The sequence below is a fragment of the Gossypium hirsutum genome, chromosome A03 (genome assembly GCF_007990345.1).
Source record: "Gossypium hirsutum isolate 1008001.06 chromosome A03, Gossypium_hirsutum_v2.1, whole genome shotgun sequence".
NCBI classification, from domain to species: domain Eukaryota; kingdom Viridiplantae; phylum Streptophyta; class Magnoliopsida; order Malvales; family Malvaceae; genus Gossypium; species Gossypium hirsutum.
The window spans coordinates 65,654,069-65,672,811 of NC_053426.1; positions in this window are offsets into that span (position 1 = coordinate 65,654,069).

Consider the following 18,743-nt stretch of genomic DNA (forward strand, 5'->3'; position numbering starts at 1 on the left):
TTCTTTCAACATTATGTCTGAATAAGTCGATTTACGAAAGTTAAGTTCCTCTCTCATTGTGATGTTTCGTGAACCGAATAATATTTAAATCAATCTGATACCTTTCTAGTTCTATCTTTACTTATCAACTTAGTCACAAATTCTGACCATATTTATAATCATTCTACAGCTGAACTCTTTGGTTTCATACTTCTGAGCTTATCCTACAGATCTCATAAAATCCTTTATAAACACCACTTTGGTAAGAGGGTGGGGTTGTAAGGTCCCTAACTCGTCTCTCATACGCATATGCATATAACACTATTTCAACATCATAGTAACAGTTTCACAAGCATAACATTCACTTCAGGCAAACTACTATTCACATTTGTATGACACGTGATTTCTAATTATCTTATTTAAACAGTGCACTTATGTATGCATTCTATGGATTCTGAATAACATTACTTATCCCATTCATTCAATCAAACAGTCATGCATATAACATCATATGAGGGCCAAACAAGTATGGTTAAGTATATCACAATCAAAACATTCATCTCGCACTTCATCATATACGTGTCATTTCATTCATATGAACATCAAACAAGCATGGATACTCATCGCAACATGAATTTTTATTCGTACTTTTCTGAGTTTAGGCTCATCATAACTGTACTTTACCTGGATACCTTGGCATCACATTTAACATGGTCGATGTAGCTCGGTTGGAGAGTACCTCTGTCCAAATAAGATGGTTCTCATTCGCATCGGGAGACATCACACTATCAAAAATTTGTGGCATGTATAGTTACTCTCATACATGCTAGGTTAGTCCAAGAAATGACTAAACCTTAGCTCTGATACCACTAAATGTAACACCCTTTACCCTTGTCCGATGTTGGGACAGAGTATAAGGTATTACAGAAAACATACACAGTCATTCACGCAAAATCGAGCTATAAAATTTTTCTTCAAATCAATTTCATTCATACATACACAATTTGTCCCTAATATGGGCCTATGAGGCCCAAAACAACCATCGAAAAAGGATCGAGACTAAACTGAGAACTTACGAACTCTTTACAACACTTAGAGAATTTTCTAGTTTTGGAGAGACACACGCCCGTGTGGGTATGCCGTGTGATCACACATGCTCGTGTGGCTCAGACACGCCTGTGTCCTCAGCTCGTGTAACTCTCTATTTATGACGTCAGTAATATTTTAAGGTCACATGGCCAAGACACACACCCGTGTGCTAGGCACACAGTTGTGTCTCTGTCTGTGTGGCCAACACTTAGGTTATTTTCCAAGCCTTGTTCAACCTTAATCCCTCACACACTTATCCAATTAAAGATTAAACATCCTCAATTAAGTTACAAACATAACATTTGCATGTCATCATACTTTTGTTTCTCATGCTCATTTTATATCAAGTCTGGACATACCAAACCATATTCATTTGGCCTTGTCATCTTCATTAACATCATTAACTTACTCTAAATTCACACTTTTATACTAAGAATATGGTCACATCTACTGATCGAAGTTCATCCATTGAATATACATACCATATCATACATCCATCGATATCAATCCATTGCAACATGCACATCATCAAGACATTAGAATAGTACAACAAAAACAATTAGGTTTACATACCCAATGATCAAATATAAGCCATATCTCATGGCTCTATGCAATTGAATCATTATGAGCCAACTCAATTGGCCAAATCATGAAACACATATCATAAAGTAATAAGTCTCTATACATTCCACTCACTTGAAAACACTTAAGACTTATTAATACCCTGGCCTCATAACTTGATAGTGTGATGCTGCCTCCGACGATCTCCAACCTCGAGCTAACTTGACAATACTAAAAGAAACGGAAAGAAGAGGGGTAAACTTTATAGCTTAGTAAGCCCGTACGAAAATAGTAATAAGCAATTTATTAACGTGCTTTTTCCAAATTCTTACAACATGTTCTCATGGTAACACAATTAAAAGTATACATAATTCCACTATTTGCTCATATTGCAGTCAAGCTGTCTACTCAAATCATAGTAACAAAATCATTTATAACTTGAGCTACGGAACTCTAAATTAAGATCTGATAATTTTTGTTGAAACTAGACTCACATATATTTTTACCATAAAATTTCCAGAATTTTTGGTCTGACTAATAAGTACAGTTTTTTCTTTAAATTTACCCCTGTTCTGCTGTTTGACAACTTCGACCTTTCTTTACTAAAAATTAATTATCTCATAGTACGAGATTTGGATAATGTTACTGTCTATTTATCATGAAATTAGACTCATTAAGGATTTATTCATATGAATTTTAATCCATAATTATTCTTGTAAAATTTTTAGTGATTTTCCAAATTTAAGAAAGGGGAGCTCGAAATCACTCTGACCTTGTCTTACAAAAATTCAAATATCTCATAATTTGAAATTCTTTTGTTTACACCATTTCCTCCATGTGAAACTATGCTCAATAAGATTTAATCACATATCTTTTTTAGTTTCTAATTAACTTTGCACAATTTGTGATGGATTTTCAAAGTCACACAACTGCTGCTGTCCAAAACTGTTTCAGTGCAATATCATGATAACTATCATATGATGACGTAATAAACATAATCATAAACATAAACATAAGTTTATTTATCATTCAAAACCTTTGACTTACTTATCACCCACATACGTCTTTATCATGAAACATCATATATCAAGGCATTACTCGTGAGTTTAGTGTACATACCTGTACCAACTCGTAATATAGCATATAATCATAACTTCCTTAACATATTCTTCTTAGGACTTTCATCACATCATACATTACATTACCTGTTGAACACTCGGAATACTATTGGATACACGAAAAACTTGCACAATAGTGCCACATATACATACGTAGCCAAAGCTACCTCATAACATGTAACGCTCTCAATGGATCTACTCACGGGCTTGCTCATATAAGCTATCGGTTAAGGTGTAACTACACGGGCTGCTCACACAAGCTATCATGTATCCGACCACTCAAAGATTACCTAGCCACCGGTAGGACACAAAAGACCATTGCCCGGAACTCAATCACATGTATTGCATCCATTATGAACTCGGACGACTTAATGAGCTCGGATGCCACATATATCACGAACCCAGATCACTCAATGAGTTTGGACTTCTTAATTCCTAGTGACATGTCACTTGTATCCTAAACTATTCCTAAGGTTCAAACGGGGTTTTTCTCACTTGCACATTGCACCTGTATTACACTTGCTTGTGATATCGTGGATAATGACCATAATATCATTCATGCTTACAATAGTACCATTATACATAGCATACATAATAAGCAATAAAATAATTATCACATAATGTTAACACAACATAACATACCACATTGTCACATTATTTACACATGTACTTACAATTCATGTAATATCAAGCATTAATATTCAAGTATAACATTGCATTATTATTGATGTTTGAACTTACCTCGAATTTGAGCAGAGCTAATTATTCCATTTTAGTTCATAATCTCGTACTTTCCCAATTTAAGCCCGAGTCTCAATTTTCTTAGTCTAACATTTCAAATATAACTTATTTATTACTCACATTATTCAAATTTACCCAAAAATCATACTTTTACAAATTTACGTTTTTACTCCTAAACTTTCACATATTTTCAATTTAGGCCCTAGGCTTGTAAAATGAAATTTATTCAATTTCTTTGTACTTTAAGCCTAGCCGAATCATTTTCATAATTATAGCAGCCCAAAATTTTCACTAAATCAAACTTTCATGGCAAATTTTATAACTTTTACAAATTAGTCATCTTTAGCGTTTTCACCGAAAACGACTTAGTAAAAGTCGTTTAACACACAACAAACATTCATATTCCTCCCTTAAACATCAAAATACACACATGTAGCAGATGGGAAAATTTTCAAACATCAACCCTAGCTCAAATAAATGGTAGAAATAGCTAGATCTTGTTACGAGGATTTCAAAAACGTAAAAATCATTAAAAATGGGCCAAGAACGGACTTACTATTGAGCTTGGAAAGCTTGAACATAACCCTAGCCATGGATTCCACGAAAATTTTGGCAAAAGGTTGAAGATGAGCATAAATTTAGCTTTTATTTTCCCTTTTTATTTTTTTAATTACCAAATGACCAAAATGCCCCTAACTTAAGATATTCTATTTCACCTATTTTATGTCCATTTTTGTCCAAAAAATTAACCAATGGTATAATTACCATATAAGGACCTCCAATTTAAAATTTCATAGCAATTAGACACCTCTAGGTTTTAGAAATCAAGTTTTGCGCTTTTTACAATTTAGTCCTTTTGACCAAATTGAGTACCCAAACGTCAAAATTTTCGAACGAAATTTTCACGAAATCATCTCGTGAAATTTTAAACCATAAAAATATAATAAAAAAATTTTACTGTGTCATATTTGTGGTCTTGAAACAACTGTTTTGACTAGGCCATAATTTGGGATGTTATAATAAGGCTTGGAAAATGGCCTTATTCTATCCACATGGGCAAACACACACACGGCCAGATGCACGGGAGTGTGGTTTGTCCGTGTATCCCTTGCATCCTAAAAATTGAGAAACAGAATGCTCAAAATTGGTCACACGGGCTGAGACACGGGCGTATGTCTTAGTCGTGTGAACCACACAGCCCAACACTCGGGCGTATGTCTTGGTCATGTGAATCCTACACCTAATTTTTGAAAATTAAATTGTCCACATGGTGTAACACCCCTAACTCGTACCCGTCGTCGAAACAGGGTTTCGAAGCATTACCGAAACATCTAGAACATTTTTTATTTCATTCATACAAATCACTATTCATTAATCAAGATTATTCATAACACCCCTTAATCCCTCGAGGTCCAATACGAGCATTAGAATTGAGTCGGGACTTAATCGGGACCTCTAAGAATTTTTCACGAAATTACAAAATAAATTTCAAGGTGCAGGGCTCACACGCCCGTGTGTTCCAAGGGACACTCCTGTGCTAGAGGCCGTGTTCGACCCCGTGTAACTCTCTGACTTGAACACACGGCAATGCCACATGCCCGTGTGGTCTAAGGGACACGCTTGTTCTAGAGACTGTGTTCGACCCCGTGTAACTCTCTGACTTGAACACATGGCCATGCCACACACCCATGTGCAAGGCCATGTGGTTAATTAATTTAATTCGAATTAGGTATAGGTTTCACACGGCCAGGACACACGCCCATGTTCCAGGCTGTGTGTGCCACATTGTTGAGACACATGCCCGTGTCCCTACTTGTGTGCCTAATTCTGAGCATGCTATTTCTCAAAAATTAGGTGCAGGGGGCACACAACCTAACCACATGCCCATGTTACCAGGCCGTGTGTCACACACGGTTTAGACACACGCCTGTGTGTCTGCTCGTGTGGACAAAATGAAGCCATTTCATAGTTTCATTTCTTACCCAAAATCACCCAAAAACCTGCTCATAAAACACTCAACCAATTCCAACCAATTCAAGTATTTAAAGTAAGCAATTTCATCATTTAAACAAGGCATACCATTTCATGCATACATAGTTACCAACTCACCTTATCTTAAATTAGACATTCACAACATTGGGTCACATGAACTTAGCATAACACATATGGATATATATATTGTAATAGTTTACTAAATCATATCCCAAAATGAACCATCACTAGCCATTCCAATGGTTAGGTTACAAAATGACAGTTCAAGCCACTATTGGCCAAGTTTCCCTATACATGCCATTACACCAGAATGGTTTCACTAAATATACCCAAAATGCTAGGTTGATAGTGTGACGGTGATCCAATGATCTTCCAAACTTCACGAGCTTCCGAGTACTATAAAACAGGGGATAAATAAAAGAAGTAAGCATTACATGCTTAGTAAGTTCGTATAACAGAAACTAAACTTACCAATCTTGTTTAAAAAATCTAAGCATACATATCATGTTTTCCATCCATTTGGCTAAATTGCCTAAAGACATACAATCAATCAAACATGTTAGTCACCAAAATATTCATATCAATCAAGTAACATAGATGAGCTCATCAATGAATGTTCTTTCAAGTCATTATCAGTTTATCTCAAGATTTTCGTTCCTAGTTAAGAGTTATATGTCCATTGAATTATTGAAATCCCGATGAAGGCTCAAGCAGTACACTCGAGGAGTACGATTCATTAATCCATCAATTCTAATCGAGGGTACCCCTTAGGGTACTTAACCAAGGAACACACTCACGAGTCACATGTCGTACAACAGGATTACTGATCTAGGCTAAATCCTAATCATAACGTATGCTCGAGAGGTATTATATCGAGATTACCTGTCCAAGTTAAATCCTTTTTATAACAAGCTCATTCGGATTACTCGTTCGAGCTAAATCCCATCCGTAACAAATGCAGAACCTTATTAGTTTCGGGAAAGCATATACATTCATCGAAATTTAATATTCAATCGAGACTTAACCCTTTATCACCATTTCAAGCATATATAATTTTCCCTCATAACATATAAGTAAGGCACATTAACATAAATCACATTACATACGATACAACATTCAATTTACACAATTACATATTCGATTAAGTTACACGAACTTACCTCGACACTTGTTCGTGTAAAAAGCTACTAATCTGAATTTTTTTCCTTTCCTCAATCTAACCTCGAGTTTGTGTTTTCTGAATCTATATAAATGAATTTAATCATTAATTTCATACATTTCATACTTAAATGGACTCAATTTATGCCCTAGGTAAAATTACCATTTTGCCCCTAACTTTTCTAAAAATTTCGATTGTCCCTAGCCCAAAAAATGAAACTTTTACAAATTACTCCCTATTCCAAGCCTAAACAAAGCCCCGTTACAAATTTTCCAGCACATGTTTACATATAATTTCAGAATTTTTCATCAAATTTTATAATTTTACATTTTAGTCCTTAAATCAAGTTTTCATCAATAATCACCTTGCAAAAGTTGTTTATCTATCAATAATCTTTCATTTTCTACCATAAATTTCTAATTTCCAATAGACTACATCCATAACCCATTTTCATACCTTGATAACTTTTCAAATTAATCCCTCAAATAGAGAGATTAAGCTATCCCGATTCCAAAATATGAAAATTACTATTCATCTTTTTAATTAATCATGTAATTTGGTATTTCCAATTTAGTCCCTTATCTTTTTCTATAATTCCATGGATGAGTCACCATAAAAAATCTACATACTTTTATTAATGGCCTAATTACCATATAAGGACCTTAAGTTTTGAATTCCATAGCTAAATCGATAAAATTTTATATCAAAATTTTCACGCATCATTTCTATCATATTACGGGCCATATGGTAAAATAAAAATAAAATGTATTTTGGATCGTATTTGTGGTCCTGAAAACCACTGTTCCGATTTCACTAAAAAATGGGTTGTTACACATGGCCTAGCAAATGGGCGTGTGGCTGGCCGTGTGACCCAAGTCAGTAGCTACCGTAATTTGAGCATGGGCTAAGACACGACCATGTGCCTCACATTGAATGCCCACACGAACTAAGACATGGGTGTGTCACTTGGCCATGTGGCTCACACGGCCTAACCACACGGGCGTGTGTCCCTTGCACCTAAGCAAAATTTTGAAATTTCGTGAAAAATCCTCTGAGTTCCTGATTTAGTCCTGGCATATTTATAATGTATAAGTAGGACTTTGAGAGTCCATTTAAGGAACAACATGATTAAATTATGAATTGTTTTGGATATGAATAGTAAAAGACATGAATTAATTGTATTTGTTCTGTAAACTTTGGTAATACTTTGTAACCCTGTTTCGACAACAGATATGGGTTATGTAACTGCCCGATGTAGGGCCAAGTTGAAATAGTGGTCTCAAGACCACAAATCCAAAGTCAGATGGATTATTTTATTATTAAAATAGAGTCATGGTATGTTCATAATAGTGCACGAAAAAATTGGTGAGCTAATTTTCACGTTTGTAAACCCAATTGCCAAAAAGGTCCCATAAAATGCAAAAGTCCTAAATTGATAGCTAGAGTTGTCAAATAGCTAGAGAATAAAAATTTGGGGTCTTAAAAGGGCAATTAGGCCCTTTTAAAAGACCTTGGCCAGCCATGAGACAAAGAAGGGTAACTGGTCAAAGTGTTAGGTAAGTAATGACATGTTATGTGATAAAAATAATACCCTAAATGCCTAGCTTTCATTTATTTTCATCCATTATTCCCTATTGACCAAAAATATCAGCCAATAAAAGGGTTTTGCAACTTGAAATTTTTAACAACTTATTCCTCTCACAAGTAAGTGATTTCCATGTCCTTTGTTGATGATTTTTTTTATTTTTGAAACCATTGAAGCATGAGCTTTCAAATGAGGGGTATATCTTGCAAAATGGTTGAAGGTCTAAGGTTTTTCCATGAGAGCATTTAGGGTGTTTTCTAAAATTTTATGGAAGAATATGAGTCTTAGTTGTGTAATAGACAACTTTTGTGAAAGGTGTTACCATGAAAACACTTAAAGGGACTATTTTGCACAAGTTTTAAAATGAATGATAAATGTGTAAAATAGAGAGAATTTTGGGTTTCTATAAGAGTAAAAAGAGTAAAAAGAGTTCAGCTAGGCTTAAGATGTGAAGAAATTTGATAAAAATTGATTTTCAGGCATTGGGATAAAATGGTCATTTTGCCAAAGTCTAAGGGCAAACTGGTCACTTTACCGAAGATGTGAATTTTTAATTGTTTAAATTTATTTAGTGATTAAATGAGTGCATTTTTCTATTATAGATCTATAAATACCAAATTCGAGCCTAAATAGGGGAAAAGTCAAGCAAATCGACTAAATTGACTAATCGCCACATTTTGTAATCCGAGGTAAGTTGTATGTAAAAAGTGCAACTACATTGCAATTATATGTGCTTGAATTGTTATAGCATGAATTGCTTGACTGTGGAATTGAGAATGTTTAACGACATTCGAGATAGTAGAATTCCCGTTAGAACCTTAAGAAGTACATCAGGTATTCATGCCTTAACATTTGAGGTCATTTGTGTGTGGGCCAATGTAAGACCATGTCTGGGACATGGCATCGGTATTGAGATGAGTGCTAGTGTAAGACATGTCTAGGACATGCATCGGCTACATTATGAGAGCCAGTGTAAGACCATGTCTAGGACATGGCATTGGCATTGAGACGAGTGCTAGTGTAAGACATGTTTGGGACATGCATCGGCCTTGAGTCGTAAGCCTGTGTAAGACATGTCTGGGACATGCATCGGCTATGAGACGATAGTCAGTGTAAGACCATGTCTGGCTCATGGCATCGACTTGCGATGTGAGCCAGTGTAAGACCATGTCTGGGATATAACATCGGTACCTTACCCATGTTTAAGGTTTAATGAATATCCGTTAGTATTTCGAATGGTTCAACGATGAAAGTTATGTTCCTAAGATAATGAGGAAAGTATAACCATGTTGTGAGTGGCACAGGTACCTAATTGGTATGTATGAGATATTAGCTCATTGTATAATATGTGACTTATATGGATGGTAATGAGTAAGTTATGTCTATGCCTACCATGGTATTATGAGCATGTTGATTATTGATATATTTTTGTTATATATTTACTTATATGCAACTTACTAAGCTTTTATACTTACTCCTTTTTCTTTCCATTTCCTTACAGTGTCGCCTAACTAGCTCAAGGATCACAAAAGTCAGAGATATCGATCACACTATCAACTGAAGTATTCGGTATAGTTGGATTTATATTTTTGAATATGGCATGTATAGGACTTAGACTTTATTATTTTGTGTCTTTGAGAATTGGCCAAATGTGTTAGCTTGGGTTTAATTTGTATTAAGTTTTGAATGATAGTTAATATTCATTTTGAATTTATAAAAGATCCATTACCATGGTTAAATAAATGTCTATTATGGTTGAATTGGTTAAATGAATTGTGCTTGTGTTGGTATTGGTTGACATGTGTATGAAACTAGGTATGTAAAGGTGGCAATAAGGCTTGGTAAATAGCCTTATATTGTCCACACGGGTAGACACACGAGCGTGTGTCTAGGCCCTGTGTGACACATGGTCTGCCCCATGGGCGTGTAGTCTGGCCATGTGTCCCCTGCACATAAAATTTCAAGTCAGTATGCATGGTAATAAATACACGGGCAGAGACACGGCTGTATGTCTCAGCCATGTGAAGGACACGACCCAGCACACGGGCGTGTGCCTTGGCCATGTGACATCTTGAGCATGCTGACATCAGAAACAGAATGTCCATGTTTTTGCACACGGGCTAGGACACGGGCGTGTCGTGGCCGTGTGAAGGACACGGACCATTGACACGGGTGTGTGTCTGGCCGTGTGAAAACCCCTTTAGGTGTGAATTAGAAATTAATTCTACACGGGTGTGGGACACGGGCATGTCCTAGAGTGCTTAGGCTGTGTGAGCCATACAGGCCATCAGTACGACCATGTCGAAATGGTCACACAGGTGTGTGCCCTATTTTAAAGGTAATTTCTTAAGGTTGGTTTAAGGACTCGGAATGGTTCTGAATAGTTATCAACAATCGATTTGGGACTCATAGGCCCATAATAAGAAGATTAAAGTAGAAATTAAAAAAGTTTTAATTTGGACCGAGTTTCGGTAACTTGAGATTGGTTGTATGCATGAGATCAAGATAGGTAATGCCTTGTACTTCGCCCCGGCATGGGTTACGAGTATAGGGTGTTACATTTAGTGGTATCAGAGTTATAGTTTAGTCGGTTCTAGGACTAACCTAGCGAGTGTACGAGTCTAGCTATACATGCCATAACTTTATATTGATAGTGTGATGATTTCTGACGATTATAAATTATGTTTTTATATAGTAAATGGATCCTGATATAGCCAAGGCGGATGACGTGTAAAGTAACGCGTCAGTTCCCACTGAAGGGACCTCGCCAGTGGAGAGTGAGCCCGTAACTATGGGACAAGGCAGAGGGGCTAAAGAAGCCTACCTCCGTATGATTGACGCTTGGTACACGGAGTTTGTTCGTGCGAATCCAAACACTGCACCTCCCATACCTCCTCCAATTCCTCAATATGCCTCGGTAGCTCTGCATGGTGCGGGCATGTTTAGAAGAGAAAAGCCTCCGGTAGACAAGATTCGAAAACAATGGGCCAAGGAATTTTGGGCTAGCATAGATGATGACCCAGAGAGAGCAGAGTTTTGGCTAGAAAATACAATTAGGGTATTTGATGAGCTAGCATGCACACCTGAAGAGTGCGTAAAATGCGCAGTGTCGCTTCTACGGGATTCTGCTTATCAGTGGTGGAACACTCTCGTGTTCGTTGTGCTCAGAGAGAGGATCACATGGGAATTCTTCCAAGAGGAATCCTGAAAAAGTATATTAACCAAAGATTTATAGACCAAAAGAGGAAGGAATTCCTAGAGCTAAAGCAAGGCCGAATGTCAGTGACGGAATATGAACGTGAGTTTGTAAGGCTTAGCAAGTATCTGTAGGAGTGCGTATCTACAAAAGCCACCCTGTGTAAGAGGTTTGAGGGCGACCTTAATGAAGATATCTGAATGTTTATTGGCATCTTAGAGCTACGAGAATTTGTAGCACTTGTTCAAAGAGCCTGTAAGGTCAAGGAGCTGATTAAAGATAGGAGGAAAGTAGATTTTGAGTCAGGGATTCAAAGAAGAGATAGATGAGGGAATCACATTAGTCCTCATCCAAAAGATCGAGGGAGTTCACTATCCAATCAAATGCTTCGATGGGGTATTTGAGTTGTAATAAGAACCGGAAAAACACAACTTTTAAAGTCCAGACCACTTCGGTCGTAAGTGTCGGTAGCACTCTGCCAAATAGGCCAGAATGTTGGCAATGTGGTAGGCATCATTTTAGCGAGTGCCGAGGGAATTAAAGGGGCTGTTTCAAGTGTAGATCATTGGAACACTTCATCTATGATTGTCCTAAATTGGATGAGAGAGGGAGAAAACAAGATATGAAAGCGAGTAGTGCTCCTTTGATGGGTAGGCCTCAAAAGAACCCTAGAAGTGGGGCTAGCAGTAGAGGCACGCTAAGAGATGCTGCGGCGAGGCTTGAAAGCAGAGCGCTTACAAGGACTTATGCTATATGAGTTCAGGAAGAGGCAGAGTCTCTCGACGTGATCATGGGTACCTTTTCTATCTATGAAATATATGTTTTTGCTTTAATTGACCCGGGATCTACCCACTCTTATATTTGTATGGAATTAATACCTCGTATGAGTATGCTAGTAGAGTCCACTGAATTTGTAATAAAAGTGTCCAATCCTTTAGGCAGACATGTACTAGTGGACCAAGTATGTAGAATATTGCCCTTTGACAATTAGAGGTCATTATTTTCCGGCTAACTTGATGTTATTGTCATTTAATGAGTTTGATGTAATCCTTGGAATGAATTGGTTGACTGCTCATAGTGTTGTAGTGGACTATGGGAAAAAGATAATTGAGTTGAAATGTGAAGACGGAAATGTTCCTCGAGTCGAACCAGATGAGTCGGATAATTTGCCCGTAGTAATATCATCTTTGACTACTGAAAAATATTTGAGGAAAGGATATGAGGCTTATCTGGCTTTTGTGTTGAATACTCAAGTGTTTAGGTTGAAGATTGAATTGGTACCAGTGGTTTGTGAGTTTACAGACATGTTTCCAGAAGAATTACTCGGATTACCTCACGTGAGGGAAGTAGAGTTTGGAATGAGTTGGTCCCTGTCATACCCATCTCTATCGCTCCATATAGGATGGCTCCAACGGAGTTAAAAGAGTTAAAGGCACAGTTGCAAGAGCTAACAGACAAGGGCTTTGCGAGACCGAGTTTTCCCCGTGAGGTGCTCTGGTACTTTTCGTGAAAAAGAAAGATGGGTCGATGAGGTTATGTATCAACTATAGACAACTCGATAAGGCAACAATAAAGAACAAGTATCCTTTGCCAAGGATTGACGACCTGTTTGATCAGTTAAAGTGAGCCACTATATTTTTCAAGATTGACTTGAGATCCGGATACTACTAGGTAAGAGTAAAGGAGCTAGATGTGCCGAAGACTGCATTTCAGACAAAATACGGGCATTATGAGTTCCTTGTCATGCCCTTTGGTTTGACTAATGCCCTGGCGGTGTTTATAGATTTGATGAACCACATTTTTTGACCATATCTAAATAAGTTTGTCATCGTCTCTATCGATGACATATTAGTTTATTCGCGTAATGAGAGCGAGCACATAGAGCATCTAAGAGTTGTGTTGCAAACCTTGAGAAACAAGTAATTATACGCCAAGTTTAGTAAGAGTTTGGCTGGATACTACAGCCGGTTTGTAAACAAATTCTCTATGATAGCTACGCCGATAACAAGGCTACTGCAAAAGGATGTCAAGTTTGAATGGACAGAAAAGTGCCAACAGAGTTTCAAGAAATTAAAGGCTTTGTTGACTGAAGCCCTAGTGTTAGTGCAACCGGAGCCGGGCAAGGAGTTTGTGGTATATAACGACGCCTCCTTGAATGGTTTTTGGTGTGTGCTTATACAAGAAGGTACAATTATAGCTTATGCATCAAGGAAAATGAAGCCACATGAGAAAAATTATCCGACGCATTATTTAGAGTTGGCTGCCATCGTATTCGTGTTGAAAATTTGGAGACACCATCTATATGGCAAGAAGTTTTGATTGTTCACTGATAACCAGAGCCTTAAGTACTTGATGACTCAAAAAGAGCTAAATCTAAGGCAACGACAATGGTCAGAGCTGATAAATGATTACGAGTTGATTATCGACTACCATCCGGTAAAAGAAAACATGGTTGTAGATGGATTGAGTAGAAAATCATTATTTGCGCTGAGAGCAATGAATGTCAGTATGGCTTTGTTTGATGATGGTTCGGTTCTAGTAGAGTTTGGAGCTAGATCGATGTTTCTTCAAGAGATCCGTAAAGCTCAAAAAGATGATAAGAAACTACATGCCAAGAAAACTCAGTGTGAATTGGGAGTTGAATCAGATTTTCGTATTAGTACCGATGGATGTATAATGTTCAAAAATAGAGTTTGTATACCCAAGGACAATGAGCTTATTCAGAAGATTATGAGAGAGGCACATAGTGGTTGTTTGTCCATCCACCAGGGCAGTGTGAAAATGTACACCGACCTTAAGAAAATGTATTGGTGGTCGGGTATGACAAAAGACATTTCAGAGTTTGTGTCTAACTGCCTAGTGTGTCAGCAAGTGAAGGCTAAACACCAAGTACCTTTGGGTCTACTTCAGCCTATCATGGTCCTCGAGTGGAAGTGGGATCGGATCACTATGGATTTTGTAATGGGTTTGCCGGTGACCCTGAAGAAAAAGGATATGATTTGGATTGTTGTGGATAGGCTAACAAAGTCGGCACACTTTATACCTGTGCGTACCGATTACTCCCTTAAGAGATTAGCCGACTTGTATGTTTCCAAGATTGTGAGACTACACGGGGCGCCCATATCGATCATTTTAGACTGAGACCTGATATTTACCTCGAGGTTTTGGAAAAATTTACGAGAGGCATTAGGAACAAAGTTGAGTTTTAGCACAACTTTCCATCCGTAAACCGACGGTCAGTCAGAGAGAGTAATTCAGATATTAGAGGACATGTTACAGTGTTGCATTCTTGATTTCCAAGGTAGTTGGGAAAAGTATCTAACGTTGGTTGAATTCGCCTATAATAACAGTTATCAGACAAGTTTGAAAATGGCGCCTTATGAGGCTTTGTAACGGCGAAAGTGTCGAACGCCCTTATATTGGACTAAGCTAAGAGAGAGTCAGATTCACGGGGTCAATTTAGTCAAAGAGACTGGAGAGAAAGTTAAAGTAATTCATGACTGATTGAAAGCCACCTTGGATAGACAGAAATCCTATGCAGACTTGAAACGAAAGGAATTTGAATTTCAAGTTAGTGATAAGGTCTTTTTAAAAGTTTCCCCGTGGAGGAAAGTCCTCAGATTTGGTAGAAGAGGCAAGTTGAGTCCTCGTTTCATAGGGCCTTATGAGGTTGTTGAGAGAGTAGGACCGATTGCCTATCGATTGGCTTTACCACCAGAGTTGGAAAAGATTCACGACGTGTTTTATGTATCCATGCTACGTCATTATAGATCAGACCCTTCGCATGTGATTACGCCGTCAGAGGTTGATATTCATTTGGACATGACATATGGTGAAGAGCCGGTCAAGATTTTAGCTCGGGAAGTCAAACAATTGAGAAATAAGAGTACTACAGTTGTGAAAGTTCTGTGGCATAGACATGGAGTCGAGGAAGCCACATGGAAACCTGAGGATACTATGAGAGATCAGTACCCGAACTTATTCACCTGTAAGATTTTCGAGGACGAAAATCCCTAAGGGAGAGAAATGTAACAGCCTGATTTAGGGCCTAGTTAGAATAGTGGTCTCAGGACCACAAATACAAAGTCAAAAAGATCATTTTATTATTAGAATAAAGTCATAGCATGTTTATAATAGTGCACGAAAAATTTGGTAAGCTAATTTTAACGTTTGTAAACCTAATTGCAAAAAAAGCCTAAATCGCATAAAATGAAAAAGTCCTAAATTGATAGCTAGAGGTGTCAAATAGCTACAGAATAAAAATTTGGGGTCTTAAAAGGGCAATTAGGCCCTTTTAAAAGAGCTTGGCTAGCCATGAGACAAAGAAGGGTAATTGGTCAAAGTGTTAGGTAAGTGATGACATGTTATGTGATAAAATAATACCCTAAATGCCTAGCTTTCATTTTTTTTCATCCATTCTTCCCTATTGACGAAAATATCAGCCAAGAGAAGGGTTTTGAAGCTTGAAATTTTTAACAACTTATTCTTCTCAGAGTGCCCCAGAGTGATTAGGCTGTGTGAGCCACACAGGCTATCAGCACGACCATATCAAATGGTCACACGGGCGTATGCCCTGTTTTAAAGGCAATTTCTTAAGGTTGGTTTAAGGACCTAGAATGGTTTTGAATAGTTATCAATGATCGATTTGGGACTCGTAGGCCCATAATAAGAAGATTAAAATAGAAATTGAAAAAGTTTTAATTTGGACCGAATCTCGGTAATTTGAGATTGGCTGTATGCATGAGATCAAGTTAGGTAATGCCTTGTACTCCGCCTCAGCGTGGGTTACGGGTATAGGGTGTTACAGGTTAGGGGTGTTACACTGACCATTTTCCCTTTTCGCTTATATAGAGTCTCCTCATCCTTAACATTTAGATCCTTTCTAACATAGTTCATTAGATACCTTATCTTTACTTTTCCTTTAGAGAGTCATTTACTCGAACTTTTCTGTGTTGGTACTCCATTAATACAGTTCGTCACAAAGATTTCCTTTACCAGATGACCACGAAGGCGTGCTCTTCCCTTGAAATAACCACATAATTCCCTTTATTACCATAGATGATCATAGAGGCACCATCCTAACTATAGATAGCCATGAAGGCACCCACATAACTTTAGGTAGCCATAAAGTTGCTTACTCATATTAGATAGCCACAACGGTGTCCAAACACATACACAAGATAGCCATAGAGGTATCCATATAGATATATGGCCACAAAGGCATCCACTTTGACAAACTTAGCCACAAGGGTACATTTAACAGATATAATTTCGAAGGCTCTCATAGAACAGAATCAGCCACAAAGGCATATACTTTAACATACTTTTCCATGAGGGCACATTCACAGAGTCAGACGCTGAGGTTCCATATAATAGATATCACCGTAAAGGCTCACGTATAATAGAAAAGAGCCAAAGAGGTTTCCACTTATTAGAAAACAACCACAAAGGCTTCCACATATCTGAAAACAATCATATAGGCTTTCACATTTTGGTAAATGCCATTTTCAACAATAGGGATTTGCCTAAACTCAAATTCTTGAGGTTTGCTCCTCATCGCTTGGTACTCGCCCAACAGTCCTTTATCTTCTTTCCCCATATGACGCATTAGTCCCAAACTAGGTCTTACTCTAGGTGGTTTTCATATTCCACATGATGCCATAGTTCCAGACTAGGTCTTACTCTATATGGTCTTCTTGCCATGGCCATGGACTTTCATATCAAAATTTGTGTTTATTGTCCCAACAAACCTACACACGCAAGTAGTTTCTTTATGCAGACTCATACTTAATAGACTTACTCTTTTAGACTTCTTCACACTGATGGATTTCCATTTTCAGACATGTAACTCATGTACTTGAACTTCATGCAGAGACTTTTTCATGATAGAATTATACTTTCAGACACATTCATGTGTATACATACTTTTTTTCTTCATAAACGAAACATATCATCAAGCTCATTGTTTCTTCAAAATAGAGGCACATCATCTTTAAGCATCACACTTGCATATCTTATGTTTTCATTATATAGATTAGCCTTTCAAAACTGACAAGACTAACATGTAAACATGCAAGTGAGAGTTAGTTCAGAGACTCACCTAGTAGCCTCAAACGAAGCTTAAACTTCAGATTTAACCTTTCCTTGTAACATCGTCAGCTTGACTCTAGATCTTTTGGCTAGCCAAACATTATAGCCTCCTCTTCCCTTTATAGATAGAAACATTTCATTAGAACTCATTCGGGCAACCTTTATCATCACTTTTTAACCCAGACGTAACTTCATTTCTTCATGTATAGTTACAGATTTGTGTTATTGGAAAGATGAAAATGTGCAAGTGTACACAATCGCAACAAGTAATAAAGTGACAAGTAAATGTAGAGTTATCGTACCTACAGGGACTGCGGAAAGAATTATTTACGAATGCAATTGAAAACACTTTGGTGAAGAATAATATTTTTCTGAAGAGGGTGATTAAAAACTAAGATTTTAAACTAAGTAGCTAAAAAAATAAATCTCAAATGCACGATTTCAAAATATGATTTAATCAAGGTGACATAATTGTGTTGATTTAATTACATTTCTTTAACTTAGAATTATTAAGCTCATGCTTATGCTGTTACGAATCAATCCATGGCAACTCGGTAATTTGCTAACTTATGAACAAATTCACCTACACAAATCCATTCATCTCTTAACATATCCCTTTGTTAATTCAAATGATTAAATAGATTTTAATAAGCAAACATGTTATGGCACATACATACTCATTAAATTGAACTAATCTCTTGCATATCCCTATGTCAATTATAACGATTAATAAAATCTAAAGAGCATATAAAAGATTACGTGAGGTAACAAGGTATTCTTACCTTGAAACAGTTTAATCACAATAATCTTGCATGTTACGCAAGGCAAGTGTACTGCCAAATACATTGCTAATTTAACCTTCAGCTACCTTCGAAGAATAAACATGTACTGATTAAGTATTTTTTTCATTAAATACAATTTCAATCTGTTTAAATAATTAATTCATTAGCTACCTCACAATTGTACACTACAGGAAAATAGGGCTTTAGCGGCATTTTTAGCGGCGTTTAATCAAAAAACGCCGCAAAAATTGTAAAACACAGAGCAATAGTGGCGTTTTACCAAAAACGCCACTAAAACGGAGCAATACCGGCGTTTTTTGTTAAAACGCCGCTAAAAACAAAGAAATAGCGGCGCTTTTGGTAAAACGCCGCTAAAAACCAGAGAATTAGCGGCGCTTTTGGTAAAGCGACGCTAAAAACCAGAGCATTAGCGGCGCTTTTGGTAAAACGC